Source organism: Mesoplodon mirus, assembly GCF_964341445.2.
Source record: "Mesoplodon mirus genome assembly, chromosome: 1".
NCBI classification, from domain to species: Eukaryota; Metazoa; Chordata; class Mammalia; order Artiodactyla; family Ziphiidae; genus Mesoplodon; species Mesoplodon mirus.
The window spans coordinates 132,633,389-132,649,291 of NC_138976.1; positions in this window are offsets into that span (position 1 = coordinate 132,633,389).

Here is a 15,903-nt window from a genome sequence, read left to right on the forward strand (position 1 = left end):
AATGCTCACGGTGATAGTGCCAATGGTGACAGCACTCATGTTGACAGCCCCCATTGTGCAAGGTGCCATGGTGACAGTGACCATGGTGAGAGATCTCACTTTGATAGTGCTCACGGTAATAGTCCTCATGGTGACAGTGCAAATGGTGACAATACACAGGGTGACAGTACTCATGGCGAAAATACCCATGGTAGCAGTTCTCATAGTGACAGTGCTCATGGGGGTAGTGCCCATACTGACAGTGCTCATTGTGACAGTGCTCATGGTGACAGTACCGATGAGGCCAGTGATTATGGTGATGGTGTTCACAGTGGCTGTGCTCATGGAGATAGTGCTCACGGTAACCGTGCCCATGATGACAGTGCCCAGGGTGACAATGCTCACGGGGAAAGTGCCAATGATAACATTAACCATGGTGATAGTGCCTCTGGTGACACGGCCCACAGTGACATTGCTCATGGTGATAGTGCCTTTGGTGACAGTGCTCATGGTGAAATTGCCCATCCTGACAATGCTCATGGTGACATTGCCCTTCGAGATAGTACCCATGTTGACAGTGCCCATGGTGACATGCTCATGTTGACAGTGCTCACAGTGATAGTGCCCATGGTGACATTGCCCATGGTGGAAGTGCCCAGGGTGCCCTTGCCAACAGTGACAGTGCCCACACTGACAGTTCTCATTGTGATAGTGCCCATGGTGACAGTGCACATGGTGATACTCGCAATGGTGACAGTGCTCATGGTGACAGTGCTCATGGTTGCAGTACCCATGGTGACAGTGCTCAAAATGACAGTGACAGTGGTGGCAGTGACCATGGTGACAGTGCCTACGGTGACATTGCCTATAGTGACACTTCTCACGGTGACATTGCTCATGGTGACAGGGCTCATGTAGACGTGCTCATATTGACAGTGCTCACAGTGATAGTGCCCATGGTCACATTGCCCATGGTGGAATTGCACACAATGCCAGTTCCCACAGTGACAGTGCTCACGCTGAGAGTTGTCATGGTGATAGTGCCCATCGTGAAAGTGCACATGGTCATACTGCCAATGGTTACAGTACTCATGGTGACAGTACTAATGGTGGCAGTACCCATGGTGACAGTGCTCAAAATGGCATTTCCCATGGTGACATTGCCCATGGTGACATTGCCTATGGTGACACTTCTCACAGTGACATTTCCCATGGTGATATGGCTCATGGTGACACTCTGCATTGTGAAAGTGCCCATGCTGACAGTGCTCATTGTGGCAGTGCTCATGGTGACAGTACCGATGAGGCCAGTGATTATGGTGATGGTGTTCACAGTGGCTGTGCTCATGGAGATAGTGCTCACGGTGACCGTGCCATGATGACAGTGCCCAGGGTGACAGTGCTCACGGGGAAAGTGCCAATGATAATATTAACCATGGTGATAGTGCCCCTGGTGACACGGCCCACAGTGACATTGCTCATGGTGATAGTGCCTTTGGTGACAGTGCTCCTGGTGTAATTGCCCATCCTGACTATGCTCATGGTGACATTGCCCTTCGAGATAGTACACATGTTGACAGTGCCCATGGTGACGTGCTCATGTTGACAGTGCTCACAGTGATAGTGCCCATGGTGACTTTGCCCATGGTGATGTGCCCACGGTGCCCTTGCCAACAGTGACAGTGCCCACGCTGACAGTTCTCATTGTGATAGTGCCCATGGTGACAGTGCACATGGTGATACTCGCAATGGTGACAGTGCTCATGGTGACAGTGCTCATGGTTGCAGTGCCCTTGGTGACAGTGCTCAAAATGACAGTGACAGTGGTGGCAGTGATCATCGTGACAGTGCCCACGATGACTTTGCCTATGGTGACACTTCTCACGGTGGCATTGCCCAAGGTGACAGGGCTTATGTTGACGTGCTCATGTTGAGAGTCCTCACAGTGATAGTGCCCATGGTGACATTGCCCATGGTGGAATTGCTGACGATGCCAGTGCCCACAGTGACAGTGCTCACGCTGAGAGTTGTCATGGTGATAGTGCCCATGGTGACAGTGCCCATGGTGATACTGCCAATGGTGACAGTACTCATGATGTCAGTACTCATGGTGGCAGTACCCATGGTGACAGTGCTCAAAATGGCATTTCCCATGGTGACATTGCCCATGGTGACATTGCCTATGGTGACACTTCTCACGGTGACATTTCCCATGGTGACATGTCTCATGGTGACACTCCGCACTGTGACAGTGACCATGGGGACAGTGCTCACAGTGAAAGTGCTCATGGTAATAATGTTTACGTTGAGAGTGCCCAAGGTGAAAATACCCAAGGTGAGAGTACTCATCGAGAAAATGCCCATGGTTACATTTCTCATAGTAACAGTTCTCATGGTGACAGTGCTCATGGTTGCAGTGCCCTCGGTGGCAGGGCTCGTGGTGTCAGTGCTCATGGTGACAGTACTCATGGTGGCAATTCCCAATGTGAGAGTACCGATGGGGCAGTGCACATGGTGACAGTGCCCATGGTAACCGTGCTTACGGTTATATGACCCATGGTTACAGTTATCATGATTGTGGTACCGATGCTGATAATGCTCCCAGAGATAGTGCCCATGGTTAAGGTGCCCATGGTGACAGTGTTCTGAGTAAGAGTGAGCATAGTGATAGTGTACTTGGTAACTGTGCCCATGGTGACAGTGCCTATGGTGACAGTACACATGGTGATAATGTTGCATGTGATAGTGCCCTTGTTGACACTGCGCATGGTGACAGTTCTCACGGTAACAGTGCCTATGGTGACAATGCTCATGGTGACAGTGCCCATGTTGACCGTTCTCACATTCATAGTGCCCATGGTGAAAGTTCGTATGGTGAAAGTGCTCATGATGACAGTGCCCATGTTGGTAGTTCCATTGGTGACAGAGCTCATAATGATAGTGACCATGGTAAGATTGCAGATGGTGGCTGTGTCATTGCCCATGATAACAGTATTCATGGTGACAGTGCACATGGTGTTTGTGTACAAGGTGACAGTGCACATGTTTGTAATGCACATGGCGGCACTAAAAAATAGTTATAGTGCCCATGGTGACAGTGCTCATGCTGACAGTGCACAAGGTGACAACCCATGCTGACAGTGCTCACGGTGACTGGGCTCATGGTTGCAATACCCATTGTGACAGTGCTCACATTTACAATGCTCATTTTAACTGTGCTCACCATGATAGTGTCCATGGTGATAGTGCCGATGGTGATAGTGCTCACGGTGATAGTGCCCATGGTTAAGGTGCCCATGGTGACAGTGCTCACAGTCATAGTGAGCATAGTGATAGTGCACTTGTTGAACATGACCACGCTGAGAGTACAAATGGTGATAATTCTCAAGTTGGTAGTGTCCATGGTGGCAGTGCCCATGGACACCACCGTCAAAGTGATAGTGCTCACTGTGACATGGCCCAAGGGGACAGTGCAAACCGTTACTTTGCGTATCGTGACAGTGCTCACAGTGACAAATTCCATCGTGACAGCGACCACAGTGACAGTTCTAATGCTGAGAGTGCCCATGGCGATAATTCCAATGTTGAGAATCCTCACGGTGATAGTGCCCATGGTGACAGTTCCCATTGTGAAAGTGCTCATGATGACAGTGCCTATGTTGGTAATTCCCATGGTGACACTTCTCACAGTGACACTGACAATGGTTACAGTTCACATGATGGCCGTGCCCTTGATGACAGTGCACATGAAGAGTACATATGGTGACAGTGTTCTCGGTGATAGTGCCCCTGGTGAGAGTGCACATGGTGGTAGTGTACATGGTGGCACTGAAAAATGGTGACAGGGCTCATGGTGACAGTGCTCACGGTAAAAACCCATGCTGACAGTACTCACAGAGACACTGCTCATAGTCGCAGTACCCATGGTGACCGTTCTCACATTGACAGTGCCCACTGTAGGAGTGCCCATGTTGACAGTGCTCATGGTGACACTGACCACAGTGAGAATGCTCACGGTGATAATGCCAATGGTGAGAGCACTCATGTTGAGAGCCCCCATTACGCAAGGTGCCATGGTGAGAGTGACCATGGTGAGAGATCTCATGGTGATAGCGCTCACGGTAATAGTCCTCATGGTGACAGTGCAAATGGTGACAATACACAGGGTGACAGTACTCATGGTGAAAATACCCATGGTAGCAGTTCTCATAGAGACAGTGCTCATGGGGGAAGTACCCATGCTGACAGTGCTCATTGTGACAGTGCTCATGGTGACAGTACCGATGAGGCCAGTGATTATGGTGATGGTGTTCACAGTGGCTGTGCTCATGGAGATAGTGCTCACGGTGACCGTGCCCATGATGACAGTGCCCAGGGTGACAATGCTCACGGGGAAAGTGCCAATGATAACATTAACCATGGTGATAGTGCCCCTGGTGACACGGCCCAGAGTGACATTGCTCATGGTGATAGTGCCTTTGGTGACAGTGCTCCTGGTGAAATTGCCCATCCTGACAATGCTCATGGTGACATTGCCCTTCGAGATAGTACCCATGTTGACAGTGCCCATGGTGACATGCTCATGTTGACAGTGCTCAGAGTGATAGTGCCCTTGGTGACATTGCCCATGGTGGAAGTGCCACGGTGCCCTTGCCAACAGTGACAGTGCCCACGCTGACAGTTCTCATTGTGATAGTGCCCAAGGTGACAGTGCACATGGTGATACTCGCAATGGTGACAGTGCTCATGGTGACAGTGCTCATGGTTGCAGTACCCTTGGTGACAGTGCTCAAAATGACAGTGACAGTGGTGGCAGTGACCATGGTGACAGTGCCCACGATGACATTGCCTATGGTGGCACTTCTCACGGTGACATTGCCCATGGTGACAGGGCTCATGGTGACGTGCTCATGTTGAGAGTGCTCACAGTGTTAGTGCCCATGGTGACATTGCCCATGGTGGAATTGCTGACGATGCCAGTGCCCACAGTGACAGTGCTCACGCTGAGAGTTGTCATGGTGATAGTGCCCATGGTGACAGTGCCCATGGTGATACTACCAATGGTGACAGTACTCATTGTGTCAGTAATCATGGTGGCAGTACCCATGGTGACAGTGCTCAAAATGGCATTTCCCATGGTGACATTGCCCATGGTGACATTGCCTATGTTGACACTTCTCACGGTGACATTTCCCATGGTGACATGGCTCATGGTGACACTCCGCATTGTGACAGTGACCATGGTGACAGTGCTCACAGTGAAAGTGCTCATGGTAATACTGTTTACGTTGAGAGTGCCCAAGGTGAAAATACCCATGGTGAGAGTACTCATCGAGAAATTGCCCATGGTTACATTTCTCATAGTAACAGTTCTCATGGTGAGAGTGCTCATGGTTGCAGTGCCCTCGGTGGCAGAGCTCGTGGTGTCAGTGCTCATGGTGACAGTGCTCATGGTGGCAGTTCCCATGGTGAGAATACCAATGGGGCATTGCCCATCGTGACAGTGCCCATGGCAAATATGCTCACGGTGATATGACCCATGGTGACAGTTATCACGCCTGTTGTGCCATTGCTGATAATGCTCCCGGTGATAGTGCCCATGGTTACGGTGCCCATGTTGACAGTTTTCAGAATAATAGTGAGCATAGTGATAGTGTACTTGGTGAGTGTGCCCATGGTGACTGTGCCCAAGATGACAGTACACATGGTGATAAAGCTCAATGTGATAGTGCCCTTGTGGACAGTGCGCCTGGTGATAGTTCTCACGGTGACATTGCCGATGATGACAATGCTCATGGTGGCAGTGCCCATGGTGAACGATCTCACGTTCATAGTGCCCATGGTGACAGTTCGTATGGTGAAAATGCTCATAATGACAGTGCCCATGTTGGTAGTTCCATTGGTGACGGTGCTCACAGTGATAGTGACCATGGTAAGATTGCAGATGGTGGCTGTGCCATTGACCATGATGACAGTACACATGGTGACAGTGCTCATGGTGAGAGTGTGCAAGGTGACAGTGCACATGGTTGTAATGCACATGGTGGAACTGAAAAATAGTTATAGTGCCCATGGTGACAGTGCTCATGCTGACCGTGCACAAGGTGACCACCCATGCTGACAGTGCTCACGGTGACTGGGCTCATGGTTGCATTACCCATTGTGACAGTGCTCACAGTTACAATGCTCATGTTAACTGTGCTCACCATGATAGTGTCCAAGGTGATAGTGATCACAGTGATTGTGCCGATGGTGATAGTGCTCATGGTGATAGTGCCCATGGTTAATTTGCCCATGGTGACAGTGCTCGCGGTCATAGTGATCATAGTGATAGTGCAGTTGTTAACCATGACCACGCTGAGAGTACAAATTTTGATAATTCTCAAGTTGCTAGTGTCCATGGTGGCAGTGCCCATGGACACCACCGTCAAAGTGATAGTGCTCACTGTGACAGGGCCCAAGGGGACAGTACACACTGTGACTTTGCCTATTGTGACAGTGCTCACAGTGACAAATTCCATCGTGACAGTGACCACAGTAACAGTTCTAATGCTGATAGTACCCATAGTGACAATACCCATGGTGACAGTACTCATGGTGATAATTCTCAAGGTGGTAGTGCCCCTGGCGCTCATTCCCATGGTGAGAGTCCTCACGGTGATAGTGCCCATGGTGACAGTTCCCATTCTGAAAGTGCTCATGATGACAGTGCCTAGGTTGGTAATTCCCATGGTGACACTTCTCACAGTGAAACTGACAATGGTTACAGTTCACATGTTGGCCGTGCCCTTGGTGACAGTGCCCATGAAGACAGTACTTATGGTGACAGTGTTCTCGGTGATAGTGCCCATGGTGAGAGTGCACATGGTGGTAGTGCACATGGTGGCAATGAAAAATGGTGACAGTGCTCATGGTGAAACTGCTCACGGTAAAAACCCATGCTGACAGTACTCACAGAGACACTGCTCATGGTGGCAGTACCCATGGTGACAGTGCTCAGAGTGACAGTGCCCACTGTATGAGTGCCCATGTTGACAGTACTCATGGTGACACTGACCACGGTGACAGTGCTCATGGTGACAGTGCCCATGGTGACACTGACCACAGTGAGAATGCTCATGGTGATAGTGCCAATGGTGACAGCACTCGTGTTGACAGCCCCCATTGTGCAAGGTGCCATGGTGGCAGTGACCATGGTGAGAGATCTCACGGTGATAGCGCTCACGGTAATAGTCCTCATGGTGACAGTGCAAATGGTGACAATACACAGGGTGACAGTACTCATGGCGAAAATACCCATGGTAGCAGTTCTCATAGTGACAGTGCTCATGGGGGAAGTGCCCATGCTGACAGTGCTCATTGTGGCAGTGCTCATGGTGACAGTGCTCAAAATGACAGTGACAGTGGTGGCAGTGACCATAGTGACTGTGCCTACGGTGACATTGCGTATAGTGACACTTCTCACGGTGACATTGCTCATGGTGACAGGGCTCATGTAGACGTGCTCATATTGACAGAGCTTGCAGTGATAGTGCCCATGGTGACATTGCCCATGATGGAATTGCACACAATGCCAGTTCCCACAGTGACAGTGCTCACGCTGAGAGTTGTCATGGTGATAGTGCCCATGGCCACAGTGCACATGGTCATACTGCCAATGGTGACAGTACTCATGGTGACAGTACTCATGGTTGCAGCACCCATGGTGACAGTGCTCAAAATGGCAGTTCCCATGGTGACATTGCCCATGGTGACATTGCCTATGGTGACACTTCTCACGGTGACATTTCCCATTGTGACATTGCTCATGGTGACACACGACATTGTGCCAGTGCCCATGGTGACAGTGCTCACAGTGAAAGTGCTAATGGTAATACTGTTTATGTTGAGAGTGCCCAAGGTGAAAATACACATGGTGACATTACTCATTGAGAAATGGCCCATGGTTACAATTCTCATACTAACAGTTATGGTGACAGTGCTCATGGTGGCACTGCCCTGGGTGGCAGTGCTCGTGGTGCCAGTGCTCATGGTGACAGTGCTCATGGTGGCAGTTCCCATGGTGAGAGTACCGATGGGGCCGTGCACATGGTGACAGTGCCCATAGTATCCGTGCTTACGGTAATATGACCCATGGTTACAGTAATCATGATTGCGGTACCGATGCTGATAATGCTCCCGGAGATAGTGCCCATGTTGAGAGTGTTCAGAGTAATAGTGAGCATAGTGATAGTGTACTTGGTGAACGTGCCCATGGTGACAGTGCCTATGGTGACAGTACACATGGTGATACTGCTCCATGTGATAGTGCCCTTGTTGACCCTGCACATGGTGACAGTTCTCACGGTGACAGTGCCTATGGTGACAATGCTCATGGTGACAGTGCCCATGGTGAGTGTTCTCACGTTCATAGTGCCCATGGTGACAGGTCGTATGGTGAAAGTGCTCATGATGTCAGTGCCCATGTTGGTAGTTCCATTGGTGACAGTGCTCACAGTGATAGTGACCATGGTAAGATTGCAGATGGTGGCTGTGCCATTGCCCATGATGACACTACTCATGGTGACAGTGCTCATGGTGATAGTGTCCAAGGTGACAGTGCACATGGTTGTAATGCACATGGTTGCACTGAAAAATAGTTATAGTGCCCATGGTGACAGTGCTCAAGCTGACAGTGCACAAGGTGACAACCCATGCTGACAGTGCTCACGGTGACTGGGTTCATGGCTGCATTACCCATTGTGACAGTGCTCACTGTTACAATGCTCATGTTAAATGTGCTCACCATGATAGTGTCTATGGTGACAGTGATCACAGTGATAGTGCCGATGGTGATAGTGCTCACGGTAATAGTGCCCATGATTAAGGTGCCCATAGTGACAAGGCTCACGGTCATAGTGAGCATATTGATAGTGCACTTGTTGGCCATGACCACGCTGAGAGTACAAATGGTGATAATTCTCAATTTGGTAGTGTCCATGGTGGCAGTGCCCATGGACACCACCGTCAAAGTGATAGTGCTCACTGTGACAGGGCCCAAGGGGACAGTGCAAACCGTGATTTTGCCTATCGTGACAGTGCTCACAGTGACAAATTCCATCATGACAGTCACCACGGTGACAGTTCTAATGCTGATAGTGCCCATGGCGATCATTCCCATGGTGAGAGTCCTCACGTTGATAGGGCCCATGGTGACAGTTCCCATTCAGAAAGTGCTCATGATGACAGTGCCTATGTTGGTAATTCCCATGGTGACACTTCTCACAGTGATACTGACATTGGTTACAGTTCACATGATGGCCGTGCCCTTGGTGACAGTGCCCAGGAAGACAGTTCTTATGGAGATAGTGTTCTCTGTGAGAGTGCCCATGGAGAGAGTGCACATGGTGGTTGTGCACATGGTGGCACTGAAAAATTGTGACAAGGCTCATGGTGACAGTGCTCACGGTAAAATCCCATGCTGTCAGTACTCACAGAGACACTGCTCATGGTGGCCGTACCCATGGTGACAGTGCTCACAGTGACAGTGCCCACTGTATGAGTGCCCATGTTGACAGTGCTCATGGTGACACTGACCACGGTGACATTGCCTATGGTGACAGTGCTCATGGTGACAGTGCCCATGGTGACACTGACCACAGTGAGAAGGCTCACGGTGATAGTGGCAATGGTGACAGCACTCATTTTGACATTCCCCATTGTGCAAGGTGCCATGGTGACAGTGACCATGGTGAGAGATCTCACTTTGATAGTGCTCACGGTAATAGTCCTCATGGTGACAGTGCAAATGGTGACAATACACAGGGTGACAGTACTCATGGCGAAAATACCCATGGTAGCAGTTCTCATAGTGACAGTGCTCATGGGGGTAGTGCCCATACTGACAGTGCTCATTGTGACAGTGCTCATGGTGACAGTACCGATGAGGCCAGTGATTATGGTGATGGTGTTCACAGTGGCTGTGCTCATGGAGATAGTGCTCACGGTAACCGTGCCCATGATGACAGTGCCCAGGGTGACAATGCTCACGGGGAAAGTGCCAATGATAACATTAACCATGGTGATAGTGCCTCTGGTGACACGGCCCACAGTGACATTGCTCATGGTGATAGTGCCTTTGGTGACAGTGCTCATGGTGAAATTGCCCATCCTGACAATGCTCATGGTGACATTGCCCTTCGAGATAGTACCCATGTTGACAGTGCCCATGGTGACATGCTCATGTTTACAGTGCTCACAGTGATAGTGCCCATGGTGACATTGCCCATGGTGGAAGTGCCCAGGGTGCCCTTGCCAACAGTGACAGTGCCCACACTGACAGTTCTCATTGTGATAGTGCCCATGGTGACAGTGCACATGGTGATACTCGCAATGGTGACAGTGCTCATGGTGACAGTGCTCATGGTTGCAGTACCCATGGTGACAGTGCTCAAAATGACAGTGACAGTGGTGGCAGTGACCATGGTGACAGTGCCTACGGTGACATTGCCTATAGTGACACTTCTCACGGTGACATTGCTCATGGTGACAGGGCTCATGTAGATGTGCTCATATTGACAGTGCTCACAGTGATAGTGCCCATGGTCACATTGCCCATGGTGGAATTGCACACAATGCCAGTTCCCACAGTGACAGTGCTCACGCTGAGAGTTGTCATGGTGATAGTGCCCATCGTGAAAGTGCACATGGTCATACTGCCAATGGTTACAGTACTCATGGTGACAGTACTAATGGTGGCAGTACCCATGGTGACAGTGCTCAAAATGGCATTTCCCATGGTGACATTGCCCATGGTGACATTGCCTATGGTGACACTTCTCACAGTGACATTTCCCATGGTGATATGGCTCATGGTGACACTCTGCATTGTGAAAGTGCCCATGCTGACAGTGCTCATTGTGGCAGTGCTCATGGTGACAGTACCGATGAGGCCAGTGATTATGGTGATGGTGTTCACAGTGGCTGTGCTCATGGAGATAGTGCTCACGGTGACCGTGCTATGATGACAGTGCCCAGGGTGACAGTGCTCACGGGGAAAGTGCCAATGATAATATTAACCATGGTGATAGTGCCCCTGGTGACACGGCCCACAGTGACATTGCTCATGGTGATAGTGCCTTTGGTGACAGTGCTCCTGGTGTAATTGCCCATCCTGACTATGCTCATGGTGACATTGCCCTTCGAGATAGTACACATGTTGACAGTGCCCATGGTGACGTGCTCATGTTGACAGTGCTCACAGTGATAGTGCCCATGGTGACTTTGCCCATGGTGATGTGCCCACGGTGCCCTTGCCAACAGTGACAGTGCCCACGCTGACAGTTCTCATTGTGATAGTGCCCATGGTGACAGTGCACATGGTGATACTCGCAATGGTGACAGTGCTCATGGTGACAGTGCTCATGGTTGCAGTGCCCTTGGTGACAGTGCTCAAAATGACAGTGACAGTGGTGGCAGTGATCATCGTGACAGTGCCCACGATGACTTTGCCTATGGTGACACTTCTCACGGTGGCATTGCCCAAGGTGACAGGGCTTATGTTGACGTGCTCATGTTGAGAGTCCTCACAGTGATAGTGCCCATGGTGACATTGCCCATGGTGGAATTGCTGACGATGCCAGTGCCCACAGTGACAGTGCTCACGCTGAGAGTTGTCATGGTGATAGTGCCCATGGTGACAGTGCCCATGGTGATACTGCCAATGGTGACAGTACTCATGGTGTCAGTACTCATGGTGGCAGTACCCATGGTGACAGTGCTCAAAATGGCATTTCCCATGGTGACATTGCCCATGGTGACATTGCCTATGGTGACACTTCTCACGGTGACATTTCCCATGGTGACATGTCTCATGGTGACACTCCGCACTGTGACAGTGACCATGGGGACAGTGCTCACAGTGAAAGTGCTCATGGTAATAATGTTTACGTTGAGAGTGCCCAAGGTGAAAATACCCAAGGTGAGAGTACTCATCGAGAAAATGCCCATGGTTACATTTCTCATAGTAACAGTTCTCATGGTGACAGTGCTCATGGTTGCAGTGCCCTCGGTGGCAGGGCTCGTGGTGTCAGTGCTCATGGTGACAGTACTCATGGTGGCAATTCCCAATGTGAGAGTACCGATGGGGCAGTGCACATGGTGACAGTGCCCATGGTAACCGTGCTTACGGTTATATGACCCATGGTTACAGTTATCATGATTGTGGTACCGATGCTGATAATGCTCCCAGAGATAGTGCCCATGGTTAAGGTGCCCATGGTGACAGTGTTCTGAGTAAGAGTGAGCATAGTGATAGTGTACTTGGTAACTGTGCCCATGGTGACAGTGCCTATGGTGAGAGTACACATGGTGATAATGTTGCATGTGATAGTGCCCTTGTTGACACTGCGCATGGTGACAGTTCTCACGGTAACAGTGCCTATGGTGACAATGCTCATGGTGACAGTGCCCATGTTGACCGTTCTCACATTCATAGTGCCCATGGTGAAAGTTCGTATGGTGAAAGTGCTCATGATGACAGTGCCCATGTTGGTAGTTCCATTGGTGACAGAGCTCATAATGATAGTGACCATGGTAAGATTGCAGATGGTGGCTGTGTCATTGCCCATGATAACAGTATTCATGGTGACAGTGCACATGGTGTTTGTGTACAAGGTGACAGTGCACATGTTTGTAATGCACATGGCGGCACTAAAAAATAGTTATAGTGCCCATGGTGACAGTGCTCATGCTGACAGTGCACAAGGTGACAACCCATGCTGACAGTGCTCACGGTGACTGGGCTCATGGTTGCAATACCCATTGTGACAGTGCTCACATTTACAATGCTCATTTTAACTGTGCTCACCATGATAGTGTCCATGGTGATAGTGCCGATGGTGATAGTGCTCACGGTGATAGTGCCCATGGTTAAGGTGCCCATGGTGACAGTGCTCACAGTCATAGTGAGCATAGTGATAGTGCACTTATTGAACATGACCACGCTGAGAGTACAAATGGTGATAATTCTCAAGTTGGTAGTGTCCATGGTGGCAGTGCCCATGGACACCACCGTCAAAGTGATAGTGCTCACTGTGACAGGGCCCAAGGGGACAGTGCAAACCGTTACTTTGCGTATTGTGACAGTGCTCACATTGACAAATTCCATCGTGACAGCGACCACGGTGACAGTTCTAATGCTGAGAGTGCCCATGGCGATAATTCCAATGTGGAGAATCCTCACGGTGATAGTGCCCATGGTGACAGTTCCCATTGTGAAAGTGCTCATGATGACAGTGCCTATGTTGGTAATTCCCATGGTGACACTTCTCACAGTGACACTGACAATGGTTACAGTTCACATGATGGCCGTGCCCTTGATGACAGTGCACATGAAGAGTACATATGGTGACAGTGTTCTCGGTGATAGTGCCCCTGGTGAGAGTGCACATGGTGGTAGTGTACATGGTGGCACTGAAAAATGGTGACAGGGCTCATGGTGACAGTGCTCACGGTAAAAACCCATGCTGACAGTACTCACAGAGACACTGCTCATAGTCGCAGTACCCATGGTGACCGTTCTCACATTGACAGTGCCCACTGTAGGAGTGCCCATGTTGACAGTGCTCATGGTGACACTGACCACAGTGAGAATGCTCACGGTGATAATGCCAATGGTGAGAGCACTCATGTTGACAGCCCCCATTACGCAAGGTGCCATGGTGAGAGTGACCATGGTGAGAGATCTCACGGTGATAGCGCTCACGGTAATAGTCCTCATGGTGACAGTGCAAATGGTGACAATACACAGGGTGACAGTACTCATGGTGAAAATACCCATGGTAGCAGTTCTCATAGAGACAGTGCTCATGGGGGAAGTACCCATGCTGACAGTGCTCATTGTGACAGTGCTCATGGTGACAGTACCGATGAGGCCAGTGATTATGGTGATGGTGTTCACAGTGGCTGTGCTCATGGAGATAGTGCTCACGGTGACCGTGCCCATGATGACAGTGCCCAGGGTGACAATGCTCACGGGGAAAGTGCCAATGATAACATTAACCATGGTGATAGTGCCCCTGGTGACACGGCCCACAGTGACATTGCTCATGGTGATAGTGCCTTTGGTGACAGTGCTCCTGGTGAAATTGCCCATCCTGACAATGCTCATGGTGACATTGCCCTTCGAGATAGTACCCATGTTGACAGTGCCCATGGTGACATGCTCATGTTGACAGTGCTCAGAGTGATAGTGCCCTTGGTGACATTGCCCATGGTGGAAGTGCCACGGTGCCCTTGCCAACAGTGACAGTGCCCACGCTGACAGTTCTCATTGTGATAGTGCCCAAGGTGACAGTGCACATGGTGATACTCGCAATGGTGACAGTGCTCATGGTGACAGTGCTCATGGTTGCAGTACCCTTGGTGACAGTGCTCAAAATGACAGTGACAGTGGTGGCAGTGACCATGGTGACAGTGCCCACGATGACATTGCCTATGGTGGCACTTCTCACGGTGACATTGCCCATGGTGACAGGGCTCATGGTGACGTGCTCATGTTGAGAGTGCTCACAGTGATAGTGCCCATGGTGACATTGCCCATGGTGGAATTGCTGACGATGCCAGTGCCCACAGTGACAGTGCTCACGCTGAGAGTTGTCATGGTGATAGTGCCCATGGTGACAGTGCCCATGGTGATACTACCAATGGTGACAGTACTCATTGTGTCAGTACTCATGGTGGCAGTACCCATGGTGACAGTGCTCAAAATGGCATTTCCCATGGTGACATTGCCCATGGTGACATTGCCTATGTTGACACTTCTCACGGTGACATTTCCCATGGTGACATGGCTCATGGTGACACTCCGCATTGTGACAGTGACCATGGTGACAGTGCTCACAGTGAAAGTGCTCATGGTAATACTGTTTACGTTGAGAGTGCCCAAGGTGAAAATACCCATGGTGAGAGTACTCATCGAGAAATTGCCCATGGTTACATTTCTCATAGTAACAGTTCTCATGGTGAGAGTGCTCATGGTTGCAGTGCCCTCGGTGGCAGAGCTCGTGGTGTCAGTGCTCATGGTGACAGTGCTCATGGTGGCAGTTCCCATGGTGAGAGTACCAATGGGGCATTGCCCATCGTGACAGTGCCCATGGCAAATATGCTCACGGTGATATGACCCATGGTGACAGTTATCATGCCTGTTGTGCCATTGCTGATAATGCTCCCGGTGATAGTGCCCATGGTTACGGTGCCCATGTTGACAGTTTTCAGAATAATAGTGAGCATAGTGATAGTGTACTTGGTGAGTGTGCCCATGGTGACTGTGCCCAAGATGACAGTACACATGGTGATAAAGCTCAATGTGATAGTGCCCTTGTGGACAGTGCGCCTGGTGATAGTTCTCACGGTGACATTGCCGATGATGACAATGCTCATGGTGGCAGTGCCCATGGTGAACGATCTCACGTTCATAGTGCCCATGGTGACAGTTCGTATGGTGAAAATGCTCATAATGACAGTGCCCATGTTGGTAGTTCCATTGGTGACGGTGCTCACAGTGATAGTGACCATGGTAAGATTGCAGATGGTGGCTGTGCCATTGACCATGATGACAGTACACATGGTGACAGTGCTCATGGTGAGAGTGTGCAAGGTGACAGTGCACATGGTTGTAATGCACATGGTGGAACTGAAAAATAGTTATAGTGCCCATGGTGACAGTGCTCATGCTGACCGTGCACAAGGTGACCACCCATGCTGACAGTGCTCACGGTGACTGGGCTCATGGTTGCATTACCCATTGTGACAGTGCTCACAGTTACAATGCTCATGTTAACTGTGCTCACCATGATAGTGTCCAAGGTGATAGTGATCACAGTGATTGTGCCGATGGTGATAGTGCTCATGGTGATAGTGCCCATGGTTAATTTGCCCATGGTG